This window comes from Apodemus sylvaticus, chromosome X, assembly GCF_947179515.1.
Source record: "Apodemus sylvaticus chromosome X, mApoSyl1.1, whole genome shotgun sequence".
Taxonomy (NCBI): domain Eukaryota; kingdom Metazoa; phylum Chordata; class Mammalia; order Rodentia; family Muridae; genus Apodemus; species Apodemus sylvaticus.
The window spans coordinates 43,138,291-43,164,176 of NC_067495.1; the positions used below are offsets into that span (position 1 = coordinate 43,138,291).

Below are 25,886 nucleotides of genomic sequence, written 5' to 3' on the forward strand. Positions count from 1 at the left end.
CTGACTTCTACTCCTCCTGGGTGAAATAGCTTCTTTTTGTTCCAGGGCTTTCAGCTGTGTCATTAAGCTGTTAGTGTATGTTCTCTCCATTTTCTTTTTGGGGGCACTCAGGGCTATGAGTTTCCCTCTTAGCTCTGCTTTCATTGTGTCCCATAAATTTGGGTATGTTGTGTCTTCCTTTTCATTAAGTTCTAAAAAGTCTTTAATTTTTTCTTTATTTGTTCCTTGACCAAGGTATCATTGAGTAGAATATTATTCAGTTTCCACGTGTATGTGGGTTTCTGTTGTTTTTGTTGCTATTGAAGACCACTTTTACTCCATAGTGATCTGATAGGAGGCATGGGATTAGTTCGATCTTCTTATATTTGTTGAGGTCTGTCTTGTAACCAGTTATATGGTCGATTTTGGAGAAGGTACCATGAGGTGCTTAGAAAAAGCTATATTTTTTGCTTTAGGATAGAATGTTCTATATATATTTGTTAAAACTAATTGGTCCAAAGCTTAAATTAGTTTCATTGTGTCCTGTTCAGTTTCTGTTTTCCTGATAGGTCCATTGAGGAAAGTGTAGTGTTGAAGTCATCCACAATTATTGTGTTAGGTGCAATGTGTGCTTTGAGCTTTAGTAAAGTTTCTTTTATGAATGCGGGTGACCTTGCATTTGGAGCATAGATGTTCAGGATTTAGAGTTCTTCTTGTTGTATTTTTCCTTTGACCAGCAAGAAGTGTCCCAGTCTCTTTTGATGACTTTGGGTTGAAAGTCAATTTTATCTGATATTAGAATGGCTACTCCAGCTTGTTTCCTGAGACCATTTGCTTGTAAAATTGTCTTCCAGCCTTTTACTCTAAGGTGGTGTTTGTCTTTGACCCTGAGGTGTGTTTCCTGTATGCAGCAAAATGTAGGGTCCTGTTTATGTATCCATTCGGTTAGTCTTTGTCTTTTTATTGGGGCATTGAGTCCATTGATGTTAAGAGATATTTAGGAATAGTGATTGTTACTTCCTGTCATTTTTAAAATTTGATTTGTTAACTTCTTTTGGGTTTGATGAGAGAAGGGTACTATCTTGCTTTTTCCAGGGTAAAGTTTCCCTCCTTGTATTGGTGTTTTCCTCCTATTATCCTTTGTAGGGCTGGGTTTGTGGATAGATATTGGATAAACTTGGTTTTGTCATGGAATATCTTAGTTTCTCCATCTATGGTGATTGAGTGTTGCTGGGTATAGTAGTTTTGGCTGGCATTTGTGTTCTCTTAAAGTCTGCATGAGATCTGCCCAGGATCTTCTAGCCTTCATAGTCTCAGGTGAAAAGTCTGATGTGATTCTGATAGGTCTTCCTTTATATGTTACTTGGCCTTATTCTCTTACTGCCTTTAATAATCTTTCTATGTTTAGTACATTTGGTGTTTTGATTATTATGTGATGGGAGGCATTTCTGTTCTGGTCCAGTCTGTTTGGAGTTCTGTAGGCTTCTTTTATATTCATGGGCATCTCTCTCTTTAGGTTAGGGAAGTTTTCTTCCATAATTTTATTGAAGATATTTGCTGGCCCTTTAAGTTGTAAATCTTCACTCTCATCTATGCCTATAATCCTTAGGTTTGGTCTTCTCATTGTGTCCTCGATTTCCTGGATATTTTGGGTTACAAGCTTTTTGCATTTTGCATTTTCTTTAACTGTTGAGTACACGGTTTCTATGGTATCTTCAGCCTCTGAGATTCTTTCTTCTATCTCTTGTATTCTGTTGTTGATAGTAGCATCTATGTCCCCTGATTTCTTCCCAAGGTTTTCTATCTCCAAAGTTGTCTCCCTTTGAGTTTTCTTAGTTGTTTCTACTTCTGATTTTAGATCCTGGATGGTTTTGCTTAGCTCGTTCACTTGCTTGTTTGTGCTTTTCTGTAATTCTTTAAGAGATTTTTGTGTTTCCTCTTTCATGACCTCAGCCTGTTGACCAAAGTTCTCCTGTATTTCTTTAAGTGATTTTTGCATTTCCTCCTTATTGGCTTTTGTATTCTCCTGAATTTCTTTCAATGATTTTTGTGTTTCCCTTGTAAGGGCTTCTAACTTTTGATCCATTTTCTCCTGAATTTTGTTAAATATGTCCTTCATGTGTTCCTGTACCAGCATCATGACCAGTGATTTTAAATCCAAATCTTGTTTTTCTGGTGTGATGGGGTATCCAGGATATGGTGTTAAAGGAGAATAGGGTTCAGATGCTGCCATATTGCCTTGATTTCTGTTAGTGATGTTCCTGCGTTTGCCTTTTGCCATCTATTTCTCCCTGGTGTTAGTTGGTCTTGGCAATGCTGGACTCACCAGTGCAAGCTGCCTCTTCCCAGGTGGCCTCTGGTGCACAGCTGACTTCCTGCACTGCCTGGAGACCTGGTGCTGTGGCCCAGGCTGTTCAGATCCTGAAGCAGACACCTGAAGGCTCCAGCCTGCGGCCTGTTGGACTCACCAGAGCACACTGACTCCTCCCAGCCAGCCTCCCGGATGCCCCTCTTGCCTCTTGCAGGACCTGGAAATGTGGAGTGTAGCCCAGGCTGTTTTGGATCCCGAAGCAGAGATCTGAAGGCTCTTGCCAGAGGCCTCAGGACTGGAACCTAAGCTCCGTGCTGCCAGAGCAAGCTGTGTGCTCCCAGTCTGCTTCCGGGTGCACACCAGGTCTTTTGCACTTCCTGGAGACCGAGTGCTGTGGCCCAGGCTGTTCAGATCCCAAAGGAGACACGTGAAGGTATCCCAGGAGTTCCACTGCATGCAGAGCCACTGGTAAGTAACCCTCCCAAAGAGTCACAGCACCTGGGAACAATGAGGAGTCCATTGGACTCAGGACCTATCACTCCCAACCTCACTGTCCCCTTCTGGCCTGTACCTTCTGCCAGGGCAGATCACCACTCTGGCTGCTCCTTTGAAGACCCCACAATCTGAAGGCCTCCCATGAGGTCTGCTACAGCCAGGAACACAGGCCTTCCAGAAGACCTACAACAACTCAGAGACACAGGAGTCAGGCTCCAGACAGAGATACTAAGACTAGCTAACAACAGAGATAACCAGGCAAGTGGAAGTTGATAAGCCACAGAAGCAAATATAACTGGCATTATCAGAACTAAGTTCTCCCACCACAGCAAGCCCTGGATACAACAACACACCTGAAAATCAGGAAACTAATATAAAAGCCTATCTCATGAAGATAATACAGTCCTATAAGGAGAATATTAATAACTCAATGAAAGAAATACAGGAAAATACAGGTGACCAGGTAGAAACCTTTAAATGGGAAATATATTAATCACTTAATCAAATACAGGAAAACACAATCAAAGAGGTGATGGAATTGAACAACGTGGTCCAAGAACTAAAAGTGGATGTAGAAACAATAAAGAAAACAAAAATGGAGGCAACACTTGAAATATATAACCTAAGAAAGAAGTAAGGAATATCAGATATAGTTTCATCAGGATTCTAGTATCTTTAGTAACGCCACATTGAAGAAGCCATTAATATTTCTTGACCACTGGTAGCACCATCATACAACAAAAACTTAATATTTTGAATCAGTATGAAGGAAATTGTACATCTTTCTTTGACTATTTTGACCAGGAAAATATTTTCTAACATAGTTCTCTTGATACAAAATGAAATAAGTGTTTTCAGAATACCATACTTATCAACAGCAATGAGAATGATATATCTATTGGACAGTTAGTTGATCTATACAATCAACAAAGATTGAACTTTGCTTTCATTAGCCCCCCCCCCTTACCAAGCACAGTAAGTATGGAGATATTAGTAATTAAATATTATATCAGTCAATAACATTGGAAGGTATCTTTTCTAAACTTGAATCCTTTCTAAACTTGATTTTTTTACTCTGATCAAATGATATCTCCTACAGAATTTGCAATGGTTTCTTATCTGATTTAAGTTTCTTTTGTACTATCTAACTAATATAATAGTGTTAAAGAAAATATAATCTCTGTATGTTCCATCAAATGGCCTGAGCAATACTATTGTTTTTTTAGAATGGAGCTTCCAATAATTATGTCAAGGAGTCAGTTTGTTTGATATCTGCAGCACATATTGCTTCATGAATTAAAATACCTTTAAATACATGTGTGTGTGGGGTGTGTGTGTGTGTGTGTTTCTTAAAATAATGGACTAATTTGCTTCCATACTTGTTTGAGAGCCATTCCCTAAGTTATTCTTAGTTGGATATATGTGACATTGAAATAAGCACAAACATAGTTACCTTTAATGTCGTGGTTCTCTCTGTAATACAGAATGAGACTAAACTTAATGTGTAACATATTATTCCCTCAAGCTCATGACAATTACCCTGATTCAGCCATTTAAGTATGGATAATAATTCTCAATGTCATTTTAATGTGTTTTATGTATATGAAATAACAGAAATTTAAGTTCCCGGGCTTATTAATTGTACACATGTATCATTCATTTCTGTTTATTATGTTGTGAATATTGTCATATAAATAGGCTGTGGTGTTTACACAATTATTTAATGTGTAAGGAGTTTAAAATACACAGTTTTTGTTATTTATATAAGACAAATATATTATCAAGGATTTTTTTCTTTAGGAAAGTTTCTTTTAGCTAACAACATGCGTACTATTCTAAGATGCTTTTAAAAATTCCACTCCTAATTACATTCTCCACTCACCAAAAATCTTCTTCACATTTTGATGTCATAAGGCATTCTGCAAATATCCCAGTAAATGCCCTCCATTTTCATGAAGATGGATTTCAGATATATTTTCATTAATGAGGCAATTTTTAAATCCCAACATATTGAAAATAATCTCATTTCTCTAAAGTCTTACATAATATAATTTCTAATGTCAAATGGTTTCACCATCCTTAATGTTCCTAATATAGTAATAATAGTAATTCCTAACAATAGTAATAATAACATACATAAGCTTAATGAAACAACATAGAACTTGGCTGCTATTAAAGTCTAAAATGACCAGCTATTCATATGTCTAATTACAGCAGACAATCTACCTTTATAAGAGCTAGCTCTGAAGAAATGCCTACCTTTATAGTTTTGTATAAACTCAATGAGGGCAAAGTGTGCCTTTGTGAATGTGTTTATGAGCATTAGGTACACATATCTGCACAAGTATGAAAATAGTCATGTGCGCTGATGTCAGAAATAAATTTAAGGGTATGTCCTTATTGTCAACCTGACTAAACTAAGACTTCTTGCTTTTCATTGCTGCTGTATATGAAAGGTTAGCTGATCCACAAGCTTCCAGGAATTCTCCTGCTTCTACATGTTACCTTCCTGTAGGATCACTAAGAATAATCCTTTGCTATTTTGTCCAAATCAGAATGGGTTCTGGATATCAGAAGATGTCCTTCCTTACATTAATAAGAGAAGCACTTTATTCACAGAGTCATTTACCAGCCCTGATTACAGTGTTTTGTATAAATTTATATCAGTAACATTTAAAGGGTGGAGAAGCCCTCAGAGAGTCATTGATTTTCTCGGTTATTTTTGTTTTCTTGGGATTTCTGAGTGTGTGTGTATGGGGGGGGGGTTAGGGTGTGTGTTTCTGTGTGTGTGTGTGTGTGTGTGTGTGTGTGTGTTGTACTTTATTTTGATACCTACAATATAACAATTCTAAAGTCTCAGTGCAGAAATGAGACGGGGAGTGGTTAGTATTAGGTTGGGGAAGAAGAGTAGAAATATTTTTTCCAATTTTTTTATTCAATATATTCTTTATTTACATTTTAAATGATTTCCACTTTTCTGGCTCCCCACTCCCTGAAAGTCCCATAAGCCCTCTTCCCTCACCATGTTCCCCCCCGTACTCCTTCCCACTCCCCTGTTCTGGTATTCCCCTATACTGTTGCATTGAGTCTTTCCAGAACCAGGGGCCACTACACCGTTCTTCTTGGACATCATTTAATATGTGGATTATGTCTTGGGTATTCAAAGTTTCTAGGCTAATATCCACTTATCAGTGAGTGCATACCATGATTGATCTTTTGAGACTGGGTTACCTCACTTAGTATGATGTTCTCCAGCTCCATTCATTTGTCTAAAAATTTCATGAATTCATTGTTTCTAATGGCTAAATAGTACTCCATTGTGTAAATATACCACATTTTTTGTATCCATTCCTCCATTGAGGGACACCTGGGTTCTTTCCAGCTTCTGGCTACTACAAATAGGGCTGCTATGAACATAGTGGAGCATGTGTCCTTATTGCATGCCCGGGAATTCTCTGGGTATATGCCCAGGAGTGGTATAGCAGGGTCCTCTGGAAGTGTCATGCCCAGATTTCTAAGGAACCGCCAGACTGATTTTCAAAGTGGTTGCACCATCTTGCAATCCCACCAGCAGTGGAGGAGTGTTCCTCTTTCTCCACATCCTTGCCAACACCTGCTGTCTCCTGAGTTTTTGACCTTAGCCATTCTGACTGGTGTGAGTTGAAATCTCAGGGTTGTTTTGATTTGCATTCCCCTAATGATTAATGATGTTGAACATTTCTTAAGGTGTTTCTCAGCTCTCCGAAGTTCTTCATGTGAAAATTCTTTCTTTAGCTCTGTAACCCACTTTTTAATGGGGTTATTTGGTTCCCTGGGGTCTAACTTCTTGAGTTCTTTGTATATATTAGATATTAGCCCTCTGTCAGATTCAGGGTTGGTGAAGATCCTTTCCCAATCTGTTGGTTGATGTTTTGTCCTTTTGACAGTGTCCTTTGTCTTACAGACTCTTTGTAGTTTTATGAGGTCCCATTTGTCTATTCTTGTTCTTAGAGCATAAGCTATTGGTGTTCTATTCAGGAACTTTGCCCCTGTGCCCATTTCCTCAAGGGTCTTCCCCACTTTCTTTTTTATTAGTTTCAGTGTGTCAGGTTGTATGTGGAGGTCCTTGATCCACTTGGAGTTGAACTTAGTACAAGGAGATTAGAATGGATTGATTCACATTCTTCTTTAAATTTTTATCTCATCTTTATTTAGCTTTCCTAAGTGTTACTTATTGAGAAAATTATCTATATCTTTTAGATTTTCAATTTGGTGGAGTATAGGTTTTTAAAGAATGATCTTATGATTATCTGGATTTTCTCATGTCTATTGTTAAGTCCAATTGTTGTCTCCACTTTTGTTAATTTAGATATTCTCTATCTACCTTTTAGTTAGTTTGGATAAGGGCTTGTCTAATTTGTTGATTTTCTCAAAAAAACCATCTCTTCACTTCATTGCTTATTTGTAATCTTTTTATTTTATATTTTCACTCCTTAGTTTGATTGTTTCTTGCTGTTCACTCCATTTGATGTTTAAGTATGTTTTTAGTATGCAGCAGAAGGATGGATCCTGTTCCTTCATCCATTTTCATAGTCTTTTTTTTGTGGACAATGAAACCATTGATATTGAGAAATATCCAGGATCAATGATTCTTAATTTCTGTTATCTTTGTTGTTGTTATTATTGTTGTTGGTGGTGATGGTAGTGATATGTTTGTGTGTGTTTTGAGATTATTAATTTTATCAGTCTTCCATGCCCACCGATTATCTTAAGTAAGCCATTGACAACCAGGACTGGAAACCACTGCAACTCCTGCATTGTTGGTTGGAATGTAAATGGTGGGATCGCTTCACAGAAGAACCTGAAGACTTCTTAGTACACTAAACAAGCGCATACATGACTCACATTGTCAGTTATACTCAGCATTTGCCTCAGGGAAAGGAAGATGCGCGCCTCTATGAAGATGTGGATTCAGCCATAATTGACAGTGAACTACCAATGTTGCAGTATGAATCCGAGCACACTGTGCCAGGTAGAGCAAGCCAGACACAAGGGCATAGATGTTGAATCTCGAGAGAGGAAAGCCTAATCTTTAGGGCTAGCAGCACTTCTGTGACTGTTTGGAGTCCTTCTTGTGAGTGTACAGGGGACTGAATAGGAAGGGCACAAAGCGAAAGGTGAGGGGAACATTCTGCTACCTCAATTATCAATAGTGGTGATGTAGGTACATCCATTTTTACCAAACTGTATACTTAAAGAGAAATCTACTTTACGTATGTATGTTCAGTTTTATGTATATGTATTCACTTAAATGAAAAAAATAAAGCATTAATTTTCTCCTCTAAAAAAAAATATCAGTTTTCTTGTGTAAAGTTAACATCCTTGCTGTGCACTATTTCTCCTACGAAGTTCAGTACAGCTAAATTTGTAGACAGAGTATAAATTTGACTTAACCATGGGATATCATTTTTCTCCATCTCTGGTCGTTGAAAGTTGACTGGGTATAGTCATTTCTCCAAGCCCTTCCTTTTTTCAGATTTTCCATTGAAAAGTCAGGTATTATTCTAATAGGTCTGCCTTTACATGTTATTTAGTCTTTTTCCCCTTGTAGCTTTTAATACTCTTTCTTTGCTCTTTGTGTGTAGTATTTTGATTATTATGTGTCAAAGGACTTTAATTTCTCACCCAATGTATTTGGTGTTCTGAATGCTTATGTCTTTATGGGCATCTCCTTTTTTTTAAGGTTAGGACAATTTTGTTCTACAATTTTCTTGCAATATTATCTGGGCTTTTAAGTTGAGATTCCTTTTCTTCCTCTATTCCTCTTAGTCTTACACTTAGTGTTTTCAAAGTGTTCTAGATTCCTGGATGTTTATTGTTGGGAACGGTTTTTCTTTGACTGATGTAACTATTTCTTCTATTTTATCTTCAATATCTGAGTTACAATAAAAATTGCCAGTGTGTCATTGGCTGCAGTTTTCAGTTTGCACGATTCTTAAAATGTCTTGTAATTAAGATAATTTTAAGAGTGATACAGCTGTCTCCAAGATTAAAAAGGAGATCTCAGTGAACATGTATTTGATATCAAGCAGGTTCCTTTAACCATGGAATTACTGGTTTCTTTTGTTTAATCCTCAAAACATCCTTGCCTGACGGGTAGTTTTGGGTCTGGTCTTAGATAAAAGGCTCAGATTAGAAGGTGTTTACATTCAAGGAATCTCATACAATGTCCTTGCCAAGGACTCAAGGTGGATCCTAGGGCAGATAAAAAAATTTTACATTAGAGTTAATGCAAAGCTTAGAGCTGCCTCAGGGTAAGCTAGTTAGGAAGTTTTGAGAAATTGTTTCTGCCTTACAGGCCCCACCTAGGGAGTGTTTGGCTTAAAAAAAAGTTTTTGACTTATCCTGGTGTGGGTTAAAATGCAATTCAAATCTATGAAAGGTTAAGGAGGCTATAAAGGCATTAACATTTGGCCTGTCTACTCCCTACAAAATTATTGTAAATTTAAAGGGTTGGTTTTTGCTTTACATTCTAATAATTATAAAAGCATTTGCTTCTAACTTTAAAGAAACAATTAAAGCAAAACAATTTCATTAGAAAGTTTTTGCCTCAAGGAATGGCTATCAGCCTTACGTCTTGTGAGAAAAAATGTTTGTCTCTGTTTCAATACAAGAGTTAGGATCTTACATTTTTCAATGTATAATGTTCATAGAATGTTTGTTACAGGCCTTTGCTCCTAACTATGGACTTTTAAAAATTTTTAGGTAAATGGTTTTCAAAGGTTGTTAGGATATATAAATTGGCTTTATCTTATATTTACCTTATTTTAAGCTTGCCACAGGAGGTCTTAAACCTCTGTTTTCAAGAAAACGTTTGTTCCTTGTTTCAAAGTAATTATTATTAATGGTTGATCTATTACATGGCAAGCCTTTTTAGGCAAAATTAATAATTGTTATCCAAAAGAATTTGTACTCTCAGATCACATGTTTATTCCTTTAAGTTTCTCCCTGCTTCAGCACAAATACTATAGCAGCTATTTTTGAGATGTTAATAATCAAGCTTTTAATAATAGTATATATATATATATATATATATATATATATATATATATATATATCTCATGGTTTGGGCGGAGTTGGAACCGTCACTTTGCCATGACCATTGCTAAGACACCCTCGGCACCCCCTCCTTATGAGGCACTCCGCGGAACCTTCTCTTTCCTACCAGAGAGGGTGAGGAGAAAGCTCCGGATGTCCTTTCCCGTCTTTGAAAGCCTGGAGAACACTGATCGGGCGTATGCCCCAGTGGAATATGGTAGGATTAAAGAACTGGCTTAGGCCATTAGAAAATATGGGGTCTTGGCCAATTTCACATTGACCCAGTTAGACCGACTGGCAGGGGACGCCATGACACCCACCGATTGGCAGACGGTGGCCAAGGCCACACTTCTCAGCATGGGGCAGTACCTAGAATGGAAGGCGTTATGGCACGAGGCAGCCCAAGATCAGGCTAGGGCCAATGCTGCCTCCCTAACACCCGAACAGCAGCAATGGACTTTTGACATGCTAACGGGACAAGGGCACTATGCAGCCAATCAAACCAACTACCCATGGGGGTGGTATACCAACAGATATCAAGTACAGCAATCAGGGCATGGAAAGCTCTTTCAAAAAGAGGGGAGGGAAGTAATCAGCTTACCAAGATCATACAGGGGACCCAGGAACCTTTCTCTGATTTTGTGGCTAGAATGACTGAAGTGGCGGGGCGAAGTTTTGGGGACTCTGAGGCCACCATGCCCTTTATAGAGCAACTCATCTTTGAGCAGGCCACGCAGGAATGCCGCACAGCAATAGCTCCCCAAAAGAACAAAGGCTTGCAAGATTGGCTCAGAGTGTGCCAGGAGCTAGGTGGCCCACTAACTAATGCAGGACTAGCTGCCACCATCTTACAGTCTCAGAAACGCCCTCCTCGGGGCTCTGACAGGAGCGTCTGCTTTAATTGTGGAAAGCCTGGGCACATGAAGAGGGATTGCAAGAGTCAGAAAAATTCCCCGATGCTTTGTACCAGAAAAGAAGCCCGAGACATTGTTACTCAATGTCAGAACTGCTGTCAGTTCCTTCCTGCCCCCCATACGGGCGTGAATCCTAGGGGCATTTCTCCCCTATAGGTCAGGCAGATGGATGTCACCCACGTGCCCTCATTTGGGAGACTCCAATATGTTCATGTGTCTATAGACACATGTTCTGGCATTCTCCATGCCACACCTCTGACGGGCGGGGGGGAAAAAAACCTCCCAAGTCATTCAACATTGCCTCAAGGCATGGAGCGCCTGGGGGAAACCTAAATGTTTGAAAACTGATAATGGACCTGCTTACACCTCTCAAAAATTTAAACAATTCTGCTTACAAATGCAGGTTATCCATATCACAGGTCTGCCTTATAACCCTCAGGGACAAGGCATTATTGAGCGAGCCCACCGTACGCTCAAATCTTATTTAATAAAACAAAAAGGGGGAATAGCGGAGGTCTTACCCCCTATACCAAGGGTTGCTATAGCGATAGCACTCTTTACTATGAATTTTTTGAATTTGGACGACCACGGTCAGACTGCTGCTGACCTGCACTGTCGAGAACCACAAAGACCTAAAAGAACTAGTAAAGTGGAAGGATGTGCTAACCAATGAATGGAAAGGCATGGATCCTATTCTAATAAGATCCAGGGGAGCTGTTTGTGTTTTTCCACAGAATGAAGAGAATCCTTTTTGGGTCCCCGAAAGGCTTACTCGAATCATATTGGACCAAGGAAAAAATACAACCCGGCCAGTCGATAAAGATGAACAAGCCCCTTCTGCTGCTGATCCTGACGATCATAGTCGGGTTTGCTCAAGGAGAACCACGCTGGGGGATCATGTCAACCTTTCCCCTAACTATGCCGGTGATGTATAATGCACAGGTCTTTCCCCGCTTCTTTGCAACTAACGAGAATCTGGGTCTTGCTTACCTACCCAAGGATATGCAGATAGAACAACTACAAGAGAACAGATCCCTGCATTTAGCACGAAGTCTCTGCTTCCACATTAAGGAAGATGGCTTCGATGGTCCATGCATCATACTAAGCAATTCCTCTTCTGCATGGCTGAAGGAAGCCACAGTAAGTGGCCCCAGTTTTAAGATTGTCGCAAATGCGACGGTTCTCTATGGGTGGTGGCCACAATTCAATATGACCAGGAAAGCATCCTCCCCGCCAATCCAACCCAAGCTTGCTCCCTTCTGCACTGGACGGCAGGATGTTAAATTAGCCCTGCCTTGGACTGGATGTCAATCCAGAGATGCTGGCTGGGCTATAGAAGGTTTGTTCTCCTTCTCTCCCTTCATTGGGCAGGGACACAATTTCACAAACATGGATCCCAGCCAGGCTAATGCTAACCCCTTTGACCAATGGTTGTTGTGCGGGATTAATGGTAGCTGCACAGACCTCTCACCTTTAGCTATGATAAAAGGAGGCCGAGGGGAGATGGGCCAGTTGGAATTTGATTGGAAAGGGACCGAAGGCGAGTCTGGCTCAGGAAAATGGACTATGAGTGATGTGAAGTATAAGGCTTTGCACATGAGGAATTTCCAGCCGCCCCTGTCTGTGTGTGGCCACCCTTCATTTGGATAGTTAGCAACTTGAGTCGGGTGATGGAAGTGTTAGACTGTGGTCACGGGGGCTGCTTTTACACTCTGTGCTGGGATGCGCAGCGATTCCCCATGGCTGTGGTCACCCGAATGCCCCGCTTTGTGCCCATCCCCGTGGGTGTATGCACCTAACAGCATGACTCTGTTCAGGCAGAAAAGAGACTTTGGCATCTCAGCTATTATTGTAGCAGTGATAGCCGCCACAGCAGTTGCCGCCTCAGTCACTGCCTCGGCCCTTGCGCTCTCTTGAGCCTGTCCAAGCGGCCCAGAGCATTAATGATTTATCAGCCAATGTGTCATTGGCGATTGACAAACAGAGCTTGGCCAATACCCAGATACAGGGAGGCCTTATGCTGGTCAACCAGCGCATTGATTTAGTTCAGGAACAATTGGATATCCTTTGGCAGATGGCTCAACTAGGCTGCGAGCAGGAGCTCCCTGGCTTATGCATTACCTCCATCCCTTATGAAAAATTTACCAGAGCTGCCAGTCTTTCTAAGAATTTGTCTCAGTTCATGTTACAGAATTGGACCTCCAAGTTCGAGCAGATGCTTCGCGAGCTTCCAACTGCAGTGCTCCAGATTAACTCCACACGACTTGATCTATCCTTCACCAGAGGATTGTCCTCCTGGGTCTCATCGGCTGTTTCCTACTTCAAGGAATGGGTGGGGATGGGAATGTTTGGCATGGCTGTCTGCTGCGGGCTGGTGTTACTGTTATGGTTGGTCTGTAGGCTCAGAACCCAAAGTAAACGAGACAAAGTGGTCATTGCGCAGGCACTTGCGGCTCTGGAGAATGGAACTTCCACGGAAGTATGGCTGTCAGTCCTGAGGCAATAGAAGGCCGGCCCAAACAGCTCTTGCACGCCTGGAGTTAAGCTCATTGCACATGGCAGAGTGTTGGACTGGCACCTGGGGAAGGTTGTTGAACGAGGTATCGCATGGAGGCTAAATCACCTCCAGGAGGCATATCGCCCAGCATGGGGGTTACCTGCCCAAGTCTCCCCTCTCCCCAAAAAACGGCAGAGGACGGGTCGAGGATGCCCCGGACGTAGCAAGGAGTCTAGGGGATATCCCCGTACATGGTCTGATTTCCCACAGGGAGGGACGATCTCTGTCTCCACCTTCTAACCAGGTTATCTGTTGGTCCTCATAGTAAATCAAAAAGGGAGAGATGTCGGGAGCCGCCCGAACACTCCTATGACCTCCATTACAAGATGGCGCCTACATCCTGCTCTTGCTGAGCCGTAAACAGGCCGAGTGCGCATGCCTGGGCGGAATTTCCCGCCACTGAGTCTCTGCCTACCTCTTGGTGTCATATGGGGTGATGAGCCGCAGCCTACCAGGGTACGCCACGTCCAAGGCGAGAGGACTTGCCTATATAAGACTTGGGTTCGCGCTCCCTCGGTGTCTCCACCCTGTAAGCTTATGCTCTCCCTCTCAAGATGCATTAAAGCTTTCTGCAGAAGGATCCTGAGTGTGCCGCGTCGTTCTTGCTGGTGAGACGGAAGCGCGGGACAGTTGTGTTCTTTGGTTTCTGTTTCTTGCCTGGATTCTCAGAGAGTGTTTTAGCTATCTGTTGTGTCTGTTGCTGGTATGTTCTGCTGATGCTTGCTGGTGTTGGAGGCTGGAGAAAGAGGATGCCAGGGACAGATGGTCTATTTCAGCACTAGAGATGACCCCAAGTATTAGGTCTGGAAAAACAGACATTGATGAAGGTTCTGGGGCAGCCTACCTTCTTGTCTAGCAGCTTCAGTCTATGGTTGAGGCTGAAGTATTTAGAGTCCTAGTGATTTAGAGTAAGGCAAAATCGGATGGTCTCTGCTATTTACAGGAGGTATGGACAAGGGGTAGAGGAAGCTGCAGAGCTATTGCGGATCCTGAAGTTTACATATGGTGGAACAGATGATAAGCTCAAGCAACATTGGCCCAACCCTGAGATGGCTCCAGAAAATGGCATTAGACCCAAAGGGGGAGTTTGATGGTCCCAGTATGATTTACCATAAACAACTCTAATAAAATAATTCTCAGAAAAACCATGAAATGTACTGGCAGAAGGCCACCTGAAAATTCTGGGGAACAAAGTTACCCTCCCAGGATGATTGTTGTTCCTGTTACCTTCTGTAGCTGCCTGCAGATAGCTACATGCTAACAGCTTGGGTTCTCTGGAATGAGAGATGGGGATAAGAAAAACAGTGTGGAAAGGGAAAACACATGGAGAAAGGCATGATTTCTTCTTCAAGACCCAACCTTTTTTTTTTTTTTTTTTTTTTTAGGAATTTTTTTTTCTTTTTTCTTTTTTTTTTTAATTTTTTTTATTCGATATAATTTATTTACATTTCAAATGATTTCCCCTTTTCTAGCCCCCCACTCCCCGAAAGTCCCGTAAGCCCCCTTCTCTTCCCCTGTCCTCCCGCCCACCCCTTCCCACTTCCCCGTTCTGGTTTTGTCGAATACTGCTTCACTGAGTCTTTCCAGAACCAGGGGCCACTCCTCCTTTCTTCTTGTATCTCATTTGATGTATGGATTATGTTTTGGGTATTCCAGTTTTCTAGGTTAATATCCACTTATTAGTGAGTGCATACCATGATTCACCTTTTGAGTCTGGGTTACCTCACTTAGTATGATGTTCTCTAGCTCCATCCATTTGCCTAAGAATTTCATGAATTCATTGTTTCTAATGGCTGAATAGTACTCCATTGTGTAGATATACCACATTTTTTGCATCCACTCTTCTGTTGAGGGATACCTGGGTTCTTTCCAGCATCTGGCAATTATAAATAGGGCTGCTATGAACATAGTAGAGCATGTATCCTTATCCAATGGAAAAAAGATAGCCTTTTCAACAAATGGTGCTGGTTCAACTGGAGGGCAGCATGCAGAAGAATGCGAATTGATCCATTCTTGTCTCCTTGTACTAAGCTCAAATCCAAATGGATCAAGGACCTCCACATAAAGCCAGACACTCTGAAGCTAATAGAAAAGAAACTGGGGAAGACCCTTGAGGACATCGGTACAGGGAGAAAGTTTCTGAACAGAACACCAATAGCGTATGCTCTAAGAGCAAGAATTGACAAATGGGACCTCATAAAATTACAAAGTTTCTGTAAGGCAAAGGACACCATCAAGAGGACAAATCGGCAACCAACACATTAGGAAAAGATCTTCACCAATCCTACATCAGATAGAGGGCTAATATCCAATATATATAAAGAACTCAAGAAGTTAGACTCCAGAAAACCAAACAACACTATTAAAAAATGGGGTACAGAGTTAAACAAAGAATTCTCACCTGAAGAACTTCGGATGGCAGAGAAGCATCTTAAAAAATGCTCAACTTCATTAGTCATTAGGGAAATGCAAATCAAAACAACCCTGAGATTTCATCTTACACCAGTCAGAATGGCTAAGATTAAAAATTCAGGAGACAGCAGGTGTTGGAGAGGGTGTGGAGAAAGAGGAACACTCCTCCACTGCTGGTGGGGTTTCAAATTGGTACAACCACTCTGGAAAGCAATCTGGCGGTTCCTCCGAAAACTGGGCACCTCACTTCCAGAAGATCCTGCTATACCACTCCTGGGCATATACCCAGAGGATTCCCCACCATCTAAGACCCAACCTTTAATGCATCTCTCCAAAGATAAATAGGCAGACCAAGCCCCTCCCCTGAAGGCTGGAAACTGGTTCTGCTTGTTCTGCTGGAGGCTGGTGGTTAGGTGGCTGGGCTACTATTCTCTGAGAACATTGACTAGATCTTGAAGGGCTGGGGGAAGTCACAATCTTCCCTCTAAAAAAATGTATAAAAGGTGCTTGTAAGTCAAAATCAGGATAGTCTCCCATCTCTTTTTTGAGTGACTGCACATCCAGAAAAATAAACCTCTTACTTTTGCATCAATCTGAGTCTCATTTTCTCACTTGGGGTCTCCTGGCAGGTAACGGCCCTCTGGGGCTTTACATTTGGGAGCAGAGAAAGAGAAAGGAAGAAAATGAAAGGAAGATGAAAAAATGAAAGTGACAGGAAAGGAATTTACAGAGAATCTTGGGTACAGTAGTTAGAGAAAGCAGAAAAGAAAGACCCGAACCAAAGAGAGACAGAAAACCCCTTGAGAAGGACCAATATATATATTGCAAGGAGAGGGGCTACTGGGCCCAAGAGTGCCCCAACAAACAGAAGCCAGGGACAGGAGATCTCAGGCCTTGGGGAAAGTTTCCCCAAATGGTAAAGGTGTTAGCCCAGGGGAAAGACAGCATCTAGGGAGTACGGAGTTGAGACACTCTCCCCAAGCACGGGGTATCCTTGAAAGTGGATGAGAAACCCACCGAATTCTTGGTGGATACTGGGGCCTAACACTTGGTTTTCCTTCAAGCTGATGGGCCAATCTCCAGCAAAAATTGTGGGTCCAATGGGCAACTGGGACTAAATAATATTCATGGAAAACCCAAACAATTGTGAACCGGGGCTTGGGCTGGGTATCTCATTCATTCATGGTCATCTCTGACTGCCCCTATCCCTTGCTTGGGAGAGATTTGCTCTCAAGGATTGGGGCTCAGATCCACTTTCTTCCTGATGTTCCTCAATTGAGGTGGCCCACTGAAGAACCTGTCCAGATCCCTACTATTAGGCTAGAAGATAAATACAAATTGTTTGAGACCAAAACCCAAAAGTCAGATATTATTGCTTGCTAGCTGGAAAAGTTCCCACTTTCTTGGGGTGAAATGATTGGGCTAGGACATGCATGTCTGCAGGCCCCTATGTATGTGGAGCTTAAGACCCAGGCTGATCCTGTCTTGATGCATCAGTACCAGATGTTGTGGGAGGCACGAGAAGATATTAAGCATAACATTGACAAGCTGCTCCAACTGGGAGTCCTGTGCAAGTGTCACTCCACTTGGAAAACACCCCTGTTGTCTGTAGAGAATCCTCATACTCAGGACTATTGTCCCATGCTAGATCTGAGAGAGGTAAACAAAGGAGTCTAGATATGCAACCCACTGTGCCTAAACCATATATCTTGTTGAGCTCTCTACCACCATCTGGTATACAATCTTGGATCTAAAGGATGCCTTTTTCTGTACATCACTGGCCCCAAAGAGCTAAGAGTGCTTTGCCTTTGAGTGGAAAGATTCTGAAAAGGGGCTGGATGGGTAACTGACATCGATGCAGCTTCCACAATTGTTTAAGAATTCACCCACCATCTTTTATGAGGCTCTCCACCAGGACCCACAAGTAACTATTTTGCAGTACATAGACAACATCCTCATCATCACTGAGACAAGAGAACAGTGCCTAAAATATAGTAAACAATTGTTAAAGGAACTGGGAAGCTAGGATATCATGTCTCTGCAAAGAAGGTGCACATCTGCCAGAAGTGGGTAAGCTAACTGGGATATCACCTGGAGGATGGGCAGAGATGGTTCTCCCTAACCAGGAAGGAGACCATAATATATAACCCCCTACCAAATATGCCATGCTAGGCACTGGAGTTTCTGGGGTCTTCAGGGTTTTGTCGATTGTGGATACTGGAATTTGTATAAATTGCCAGCCCATTATACCCTCTCATGAAAAACAATAAAAAATTCTGTTGGGAAGGGGAATAGCAAGCTGCTTTTGAAACAAGTAAGCTCTGGTGTTAGCTCAGGCCCCCAGATTTCCTGACATCGCAAAGGCCTTCCAACTGTAGCAAACAGCAAAGGGACCACAAAGGGAGTAGTGACCCAGATACTAGACCCTTGGAAAAGGTCAGTAGCCTACATCTCAAAGAAACTTGACTCAATAGCATATGGCTGGCCACCCTGCCTCCTTATGTTGGCAGTTGTAGCAGCTGTGGTGAAAGACACAGATAAGCCGACTATGGGACAGAACGCATCAGTCACAGCCTCCCAAACAATAGAGAGCTTGGTAAAGCATCCCCCAGAAAAATAGCCAGTGCCCATATAACTCACTACCAGCCCCTCCTCCTCAACCCTAAACAGATCACATTCACAGCCCCTGAAGATCTCAAACATACTCCCTTGTTCCTGGATCCCAAACTGGATGCTCCCTTGCATAATTGTTGGAAATACTTGTTGAGGCACATGGTTGGAAGAAGGACCTAACTGACTGTAGTGGCTATTCCTAGTTGTCAACTTGACTATATCTGGAATGAACTACAATCCAGAATTGGAAGTCTCACTTGTAATCCTGATCTTGAGGCTGGGAGATAAAAGTTTCTGACCTGGATCTTGGCATAGAGATCTTGAGGTATAGTGGCTATGAATCCCGGAAGAGTAATATTGGAAGGTCTCTGAGTTCAAGGTCATTTGCAACAAAGCAAGTCCCAGATCCAGGTGTGGTAGCACATACCTTTAATCTGGGCCACACCTTCTATCGGAGACCTACATAAGGGCATTGGAGAGGGAAGATGCTCTCTTCTTTGTCTTCTTGCATTGTGTGAGTGAGCAACTACTAGATCCTTTGACTTCCATTCACAGCTGCTGCTAACCATTGTTGGGGAGTTAGACTACAGACTATAAGTCATCCACAAACTCCCTTACTATATAGAGACTACCCATATGTTCTGTGACTCTAAAGAACCCTGACTCTAAAGAACACTGACCTTTTCTGATGTAGAAGTCACGTGGTTCACTGTCTGCAAATGACAGATTAAAACAATTCAATGTACAAACTATAATTGTACAATGTGTTTATTTTGTTGTACACTCTATCAAATCAGGAGTTTGAGTACATATGAAAAAGTCATTTGATGAAAAAATTCTTTTTATTCATGTCGTGTTTTTCTTCCAATAACATTGACTCCCCTAATTGAGTCTTGAGCACGTATTATTATCTTAAAGACAGGAAAGTGAATCTTCAGCAAAAATTCAAGTAGAAACCCCAGGGAAGCAGAAGATGGGAAACAAGGAGTGAATTTTAGAGAAGGCATCTTATGTTCTTTATTTCTGTTTCACTTTACATGCATTCAAATTTGTGGGAGGATCAGGAGATAATAGAGTATGATCTACATTTAGTGGGTTAGAGCAACAGGTAATTAGATGAGACTAAAACGATGCAGGATTTATGGAGTTTTCCATGCTTGCTGCATGGAAAGTGGAAAAAAGAACTTTTCTTTATGGAATGGGATAAAGTAAATAAACATTACATTGAAAAGGAGGGAGAAGGGGAAAGGAGGAAGGAGGAAACATTTGGTGAAGGAAATAGAGACACACATAAGAGAATCTATTAAAATAAAGAGGCAGTACTACAGGAAATAGTACAAAATCTATAACTAAAGATTGATAAATTTGTAAAAAGCATGAGAATTTCAGCAAATATCAGTATAAAAACCAGTTGCACCTAAGATCAAGTAAGACCCTTACATCTTGCAAATGATTAATGCAATAAGTATATAACTATTAATTTAATTGAAGAAATAACAGCTTCCTCAGCACATACATGGTTACTATTTATGTGATCCATACATGTAGTTAAATATAATTCAAAACAAAAAAGAAGAGAAACTGTAGACTCTAGTAATATAGAAAATTTTAATTTTATAAAATGCAATAAAGAGTGAGTTCTTAGTTTACATAAATGATTGGATGGTGTATATATTACTGTTTAGAAGAGCACCTCAACAGAGTAATTAGTATAAATTATAGAAAAATCAGAATTGATCCATTTGAGTTAATTTCCCTGGAACATATTTTCTATCTACACAAGACTGTCATATGTAATGATAGATTACTGTTTGACCTTTTCTGAGATTGGAGAAATAAATGTTTAAACAATAACACACCATACTACAAAAAGATCTATAAAAGGAAATAAAAGTATATCCTTTATACAACAAAATGAAAGATAAAAAAATCATATTATTTATAATATTGAACATTATTTTAAATAAGGAAAAGTAATTTTTGTGGAGACTCATATACATAAAATGAATTAAAGGATTCCATCTTTCGGTTATAGTGTTTATTTTTTTACTATATCTTTTCTTTTCTGGGGGGTACTATAATATAATCACATCATTTCTCCTTTTCTTTTCCTTCCTTTAAACATTCCCATATACCCCACCTTAGTTCTTTCAAAGTCATGATCTGTTTTTCAGTAATTATTAAATGCATACACACACATATATATATATATATATATATATATATATATATATATATATATATATATATATATTCCTAAATGCAGCATTTTCATCTGCATAATATTATATATGTATGTTTTCAGAACTCACTCATACTCTTTTATTCTGGCATATTTATTAAAAATTACATGGTAAATAGCCAGTAAAAATACATAAAAATTTACTAAAATGAGTATATAGATAACACAAAAGGCAGCATAGAACACTTACAAAACAAAATCAAAATTTGGATGAAGTTTATGTAATGGATAAGAAACAATTGGAAAGGAAGAGTGAAGTACAGATGGGTATACCATCCCATACTTTGTTAAGTCATTGTAGACTTCATTCACATGTAGAGTTGGGGAAGCCATGCTTCTAAGGAAGATTTTATATTCTGTCATAATCATGAGATCAAAAGTTTAGATACAGATCATTTTGTAAATTACATTCATTTGATTAACTTCAAATACTATAAAACTTAAGCCTAAAATGCAAAATTTGATATTTAATCCCAGTTATTTTGTTTTATATTCTCATTAGTAAATCACTCTGACATCATTATATTCAAAACTCTTCTTCACATACTCACTGTAGCATAATTCCTTAAGAGCAGCTTTCTTTTCCTTATAATTCAGTAATCCACCCTAGAGTCCCCAAAATTTTCTCGTAGAAAAGGGACTTCTCTTTTTTTTTAATTTTTTTTATTCGATATAATTTATTTACATTTCAAATGATTTCCCCTTTTCTAGCCCCCCCCACTCCCCGAAAGTCCAGTGAGCCCCCTTCTCTTCCCCTGTCCTCCCACCCACCCCTTCCCACTTCCTCATTCTGGTTTTGCCGAATACTGCTTCACTGAGTCTTTCCAGAACCAGGGGCCACTCCTCCTTTCTTCTTGTGCCTCATTTGATGTGTGGATTATGTTTTGGGTATTCCAGTTTTCTAGGTTAATATCCACTTATTAGTGAGTGCATACCATGATTGATCTTTTGAGTCTGGGTTACCTCATTAGTATGATGTTCTCCAGCTCCATCCATTTGTCTAAGAATTTCATGAATTCATTGTTTCTAATGGCTGAATAGTACTCCATTGTGTAGATATACCACATTTTTTGCATCCACTCTTCTGTTGAGGGATACCTGGGTTCTTTCCAGCATCTGGCAATTATAAATAGGGCTGCTATGAACATAGTAGAGCATGTATCCTTATTACATGGTGGGGAATCCTCTGGGTATATGCCCAGGAGTGGTATAGCAGCAGAGACAATGATAAATTTATCACGAAACTTGGAGTCAAGCACCAAGGTTAACTGTGAAACTTACTAATTTCAGTTTTGTGATACACAGAATAATTTGCCAAACTCTTGTGGGATTTGCTTCCACCAGGTATTATTTTGGAGATAGAAATTAATCCAGAGGTCCCTTTCAGAGTTTAAGTTTTCTTACTTAATTTCAGTTCTTCTCGATACCCAGGACATATAATTTTAATTAAAACATACGATGTGCTTGAAAACTGAGATGCTGTCTAATAAAAAAAAAATTAGTATTCACTCAAAATACAAAGATGAGAGACCAAGTTGAAGCAGTACTAACTTAACACACATTTCTATTTAACCACATTAAGTAAAATACTTACTTGAAAATATAAAACACACTTTGTAATAAATATTTTCATCTTTTATTTGACAAGAATATCATTTAAAATATATCTATTTGAAGTCTGACTGTCTCTCTGGGTAATCTATAAGCTCTTTCAACAGCTAGAACATGTTGCAGGTATCTGATCAATGAGTTGGGATTCTGTATTGTATATTTGTATCTGTTCCTTGTTCTTGTCATGGACTTGGGGAGAAATGGTTTACAAGGAAGAAAAACGTTTTGGGGTTTTTCCACTCTAATTTTCAGAGATTTCAACCTGTGGTTGGCCGTCTTATTGTTTCTGGGCCCTGGTGAGGTAAAACCTCCTGGCAGGAGGTGTGCAGTGGGCAAAGCCACCACTGTATGGTGACCAGGAAGGAAAGAGAGCATACTTATGTGATTCAGTGTATCAGTATAGGGCAAAACCAGAACAGGGAAGTGGGAAGGGGTGGGTGGGAGAACAGGGGGAGGGAAGGGGGCTTATGGGACATTCAGGGAGTGGGGGGGCCAGAAAAGGGAAAATCATTTGAAATGTAAATAAAAAATATATCAAAAAAAAAAAAAGAAAGAAAAGGGACTTCTCATGCTCACTACAGCACCACCACTATACTAAAATTGGAATGATACAGTGAAGATTAGCATGGCTCATGCAAAAGGATGAGACACAAATTGTCAAGCATTTTATGTTTTTGGAACAAACTCACTGAGGATTTAAAAATGGAAATATAAATAATAAAGAAATCACAAGCAAAGAAAACCCTGACAAGAGAAAAACCTAAGACAGTAATAGTCACAAATGCTTGTATCACAACAAAGATTGACTTCCCAGTAAGTCCGACAGAAGATAATAAAAGGAAAACTCCAAAACAAGGAGGGAAACTATACACAAGTAGAAGCAAGAAATTAATTTTCTCATAACAAATTCAAAATAAGATAACCATTAAAATATATTTTCATCTCTAACAACAAAAATAACAGGAAGCAATAATCATTGATCCTTTATAGGTCTCAAAATTGATGGACTCAATACCCTAGTAAAAGTACATAGAATAACAGACTAGATAAGTAAACAGGACACAAAATTTTGCGGCATACAGGAAACATACCTCAATGACAAAGACAGTCACTACCTCAGAGTAAAAACCTGGAAAATAAATTTTCCAAGCAAATGGTCTCAAGAAATAACCTGGAATATCCATTTAATATCAAATAATATAGACTTTCAACAAAAAGTTATCAATAAACAATGTGAAAGGACAATTCATATTCATGAAAGAAAATATCCACCAAGATAAGATGAATTCTCAACTCTGAACATCTATGGCCCAAATGCAAAGGCACCCACATTTTTAAAAGAAACATTACTAAAGCTCAAAGCACACATTGAAACTCATACAATAATATTGGAAGACTTCAACACCCCACTCTAACCAATGGACCTATCATAGAAACAGAAACTAAACAGACACAGTGAAACTATTAGAAGTGGTAAACTAAACAGATTTAGCAGATATCTAAAGAACATTTCATCCTAAAACAAAAAATATGCATTCTTCTCAGCACCTCATGGTACCATCTTTAAAACATGACCATATAATTGGACACAAAAGAAGCCTCAACTAATAGAGGAAGTTTGAAATAATTCCGGCAGTTTATCAGTTCACCACAGACTAAGTCTGGTCTTCAATAACAACAAAAAGAACAGAATGCTCAGATACTCTTAGAAGCTGCACAACTCTCTACTCAATAATAACTTGGTCAGAAAAGAAATAAAGAAAGAAATTAAAGACTATTTTAGAATTTAAAAATGAAGACACAACATATCTTAAATTTATGGGACACATTAAAATCTCTACTTAGAGGAAAACTCATAATTCTGAGTGTTTTCATAAAGAAATTGGAGGGATCATATTTTGCAGCTTAATAGCACGTCTGAAAGCACACGAAACAAAAAGACACAAATACACACAAAAAGAATAGAAGACAGGAAATAAACTCAGGGCTGAAATCAACCAAGTAGAAAAAAAGAACACTACAATGAATCAACAAAAGTAGGAACTGTTTCTTTCAGAAAAGCAACAAGATAAACACTTACCAAAACTAACTAGACAGTATCCAAATTAACAAAAATAAAAATGAAAAGGGAAGCATAAAAATAAAAGCTGAGGAAATTCAAAAAATCAGATCCTGGCCCCTTCCGCTGCCACCTGCCCTTTCTACTGGTGCAGACTCTTGCCAGGTCTGCCACAGTGAAGACATCATCTCCTGATACTTCCTATAAAACAAGCTGCACTCAGGGCATTTGGTAAGAACCCCCTCACACCTCTAGAGGCCCCGAGTTGCTGCTGGGGGTCCTCTGTACTCAGGGCATTTGGTCCCTCTGCATGAGTGCAGAGAAGCCAGGGAACACAGGTAATACCGCACCTGGTGCTCAGAGGAACCCATCCTGGTCCCTCAGGTGGGAGCCTTCCTGTTTCTGTCTCTGGCTGGAGACCATCCTCTGCCACAGTGTGCCATGTCCAGGTGGAGCAAGAAGATAGCTTACCTCGCAGGTCTGTGGAGAGGCCTGAGAGCACAGACCTAATCCTGAGCCACAGAGTTACATATACAAATACCACCACAGGAGAGCCGGTCTCCCATGAGTGCCTATATACTGTGTGCACAGAGAGGATGGGAATCCCAGGAGTATACATACAGAGGCAGGACAGACAAGCCAGAATCAGAGACAGCAAGACCTGCTAACACTAGACATAACCAGATGGCAAAAGTCAAACACAAGAACATTTTCAACAGAAAACAAGGCAACATAGCACCATTTGAACCCAGTTCTCCCACAACAGCAAATCCTGGATACCCCAACACACTGGAAAAGCAAGAGCTTGATTTAAAAACCTCATGATGCTGATAGAGGACTTCAAGAAAGATATAAATAACTCCCTTAAATAAAAACAGGAGAATATGGGTCAACAGGTAGAAACCCTTAAAGAGAAAACAAAAATTCCCTTAAAGAAATATGGGAGAACATGGGTCAACAGGTAGAAGACCCTCAAGAAAAAAATGCAAAAATCTCTTAAAGAAACACAGGAGAACATGGGTCAACAGGTAGAAGCCCTTAAAGAGGAAACACAAAAATCCCTTAAATAGTTTCAGTAAAACACAAACAAACAAGTGAAGGAATTGAAGAAAACCATCCAGGATTTAAAAATGAAAATAGAAACAATAAACAAATCACAAAAGGAGACAACTCTGGATATTGAAAACCTTGCAGATAAATCAAGAGGCATAGATGCAACCATCAACCAAGAATACAAGAGATAGAAGAAAAAAATCTCAGGGGCTGAGGATACCATAAAAAATATTGACTCAACAGTCAAAGAAAATGCAAAATAACCCAAAACATCCAGGAAATCTAGTATACAATGAGAAGACCAAAAATAAGGATTATAGGTCTAGAAGAGAGTGAAGATTTACAACTTAAAAGGCCAGTAAATATCTTCAACAAAATTATAGAAGAAAACTTCCCTAACCTAAGGAAAGCAATGCCCATAAACATAAAAGAAGTCTACAGAACTCCAAACAGATTGGATCTGAACAGAAATTCCTCCTGTCACATAATAATCAAAACACCAAAGGCACTAAACAAAGAAAGAATATTAAAAGCAGTAAGGGGAAAAGGTCAAGTATTATATA

At 39.9% G+C, this 25,886-nt stretch overlaps 1 non-coding gene and 1 pseudogene across 1 annotated transcript; both read left to right on the forward strand.

Annotated features, from left to right (window-relative positions):
- Positions 1-9,919: 9,919 nt before the first annotated feature.
- LOC127674450 (igE-binding protein-like) lies at positions 9,920-11,449 on the forward strand (annotated as a pseudogene).
- An 11,331-nt stretch (positions 11,450-22,780) lies between these two features.
- Positions 22,781-22,887, forward strand: LOC127675862 (U6 spliceosomal RNA). The gene has a single exon (XR_007975550.1). It is a non-coding gene; the product is annotated as a U6 spliceosomal RNA (small nuclear RNA).
- Positions 22,888-25,886: the final 2,999 nt, after the last annotated feature.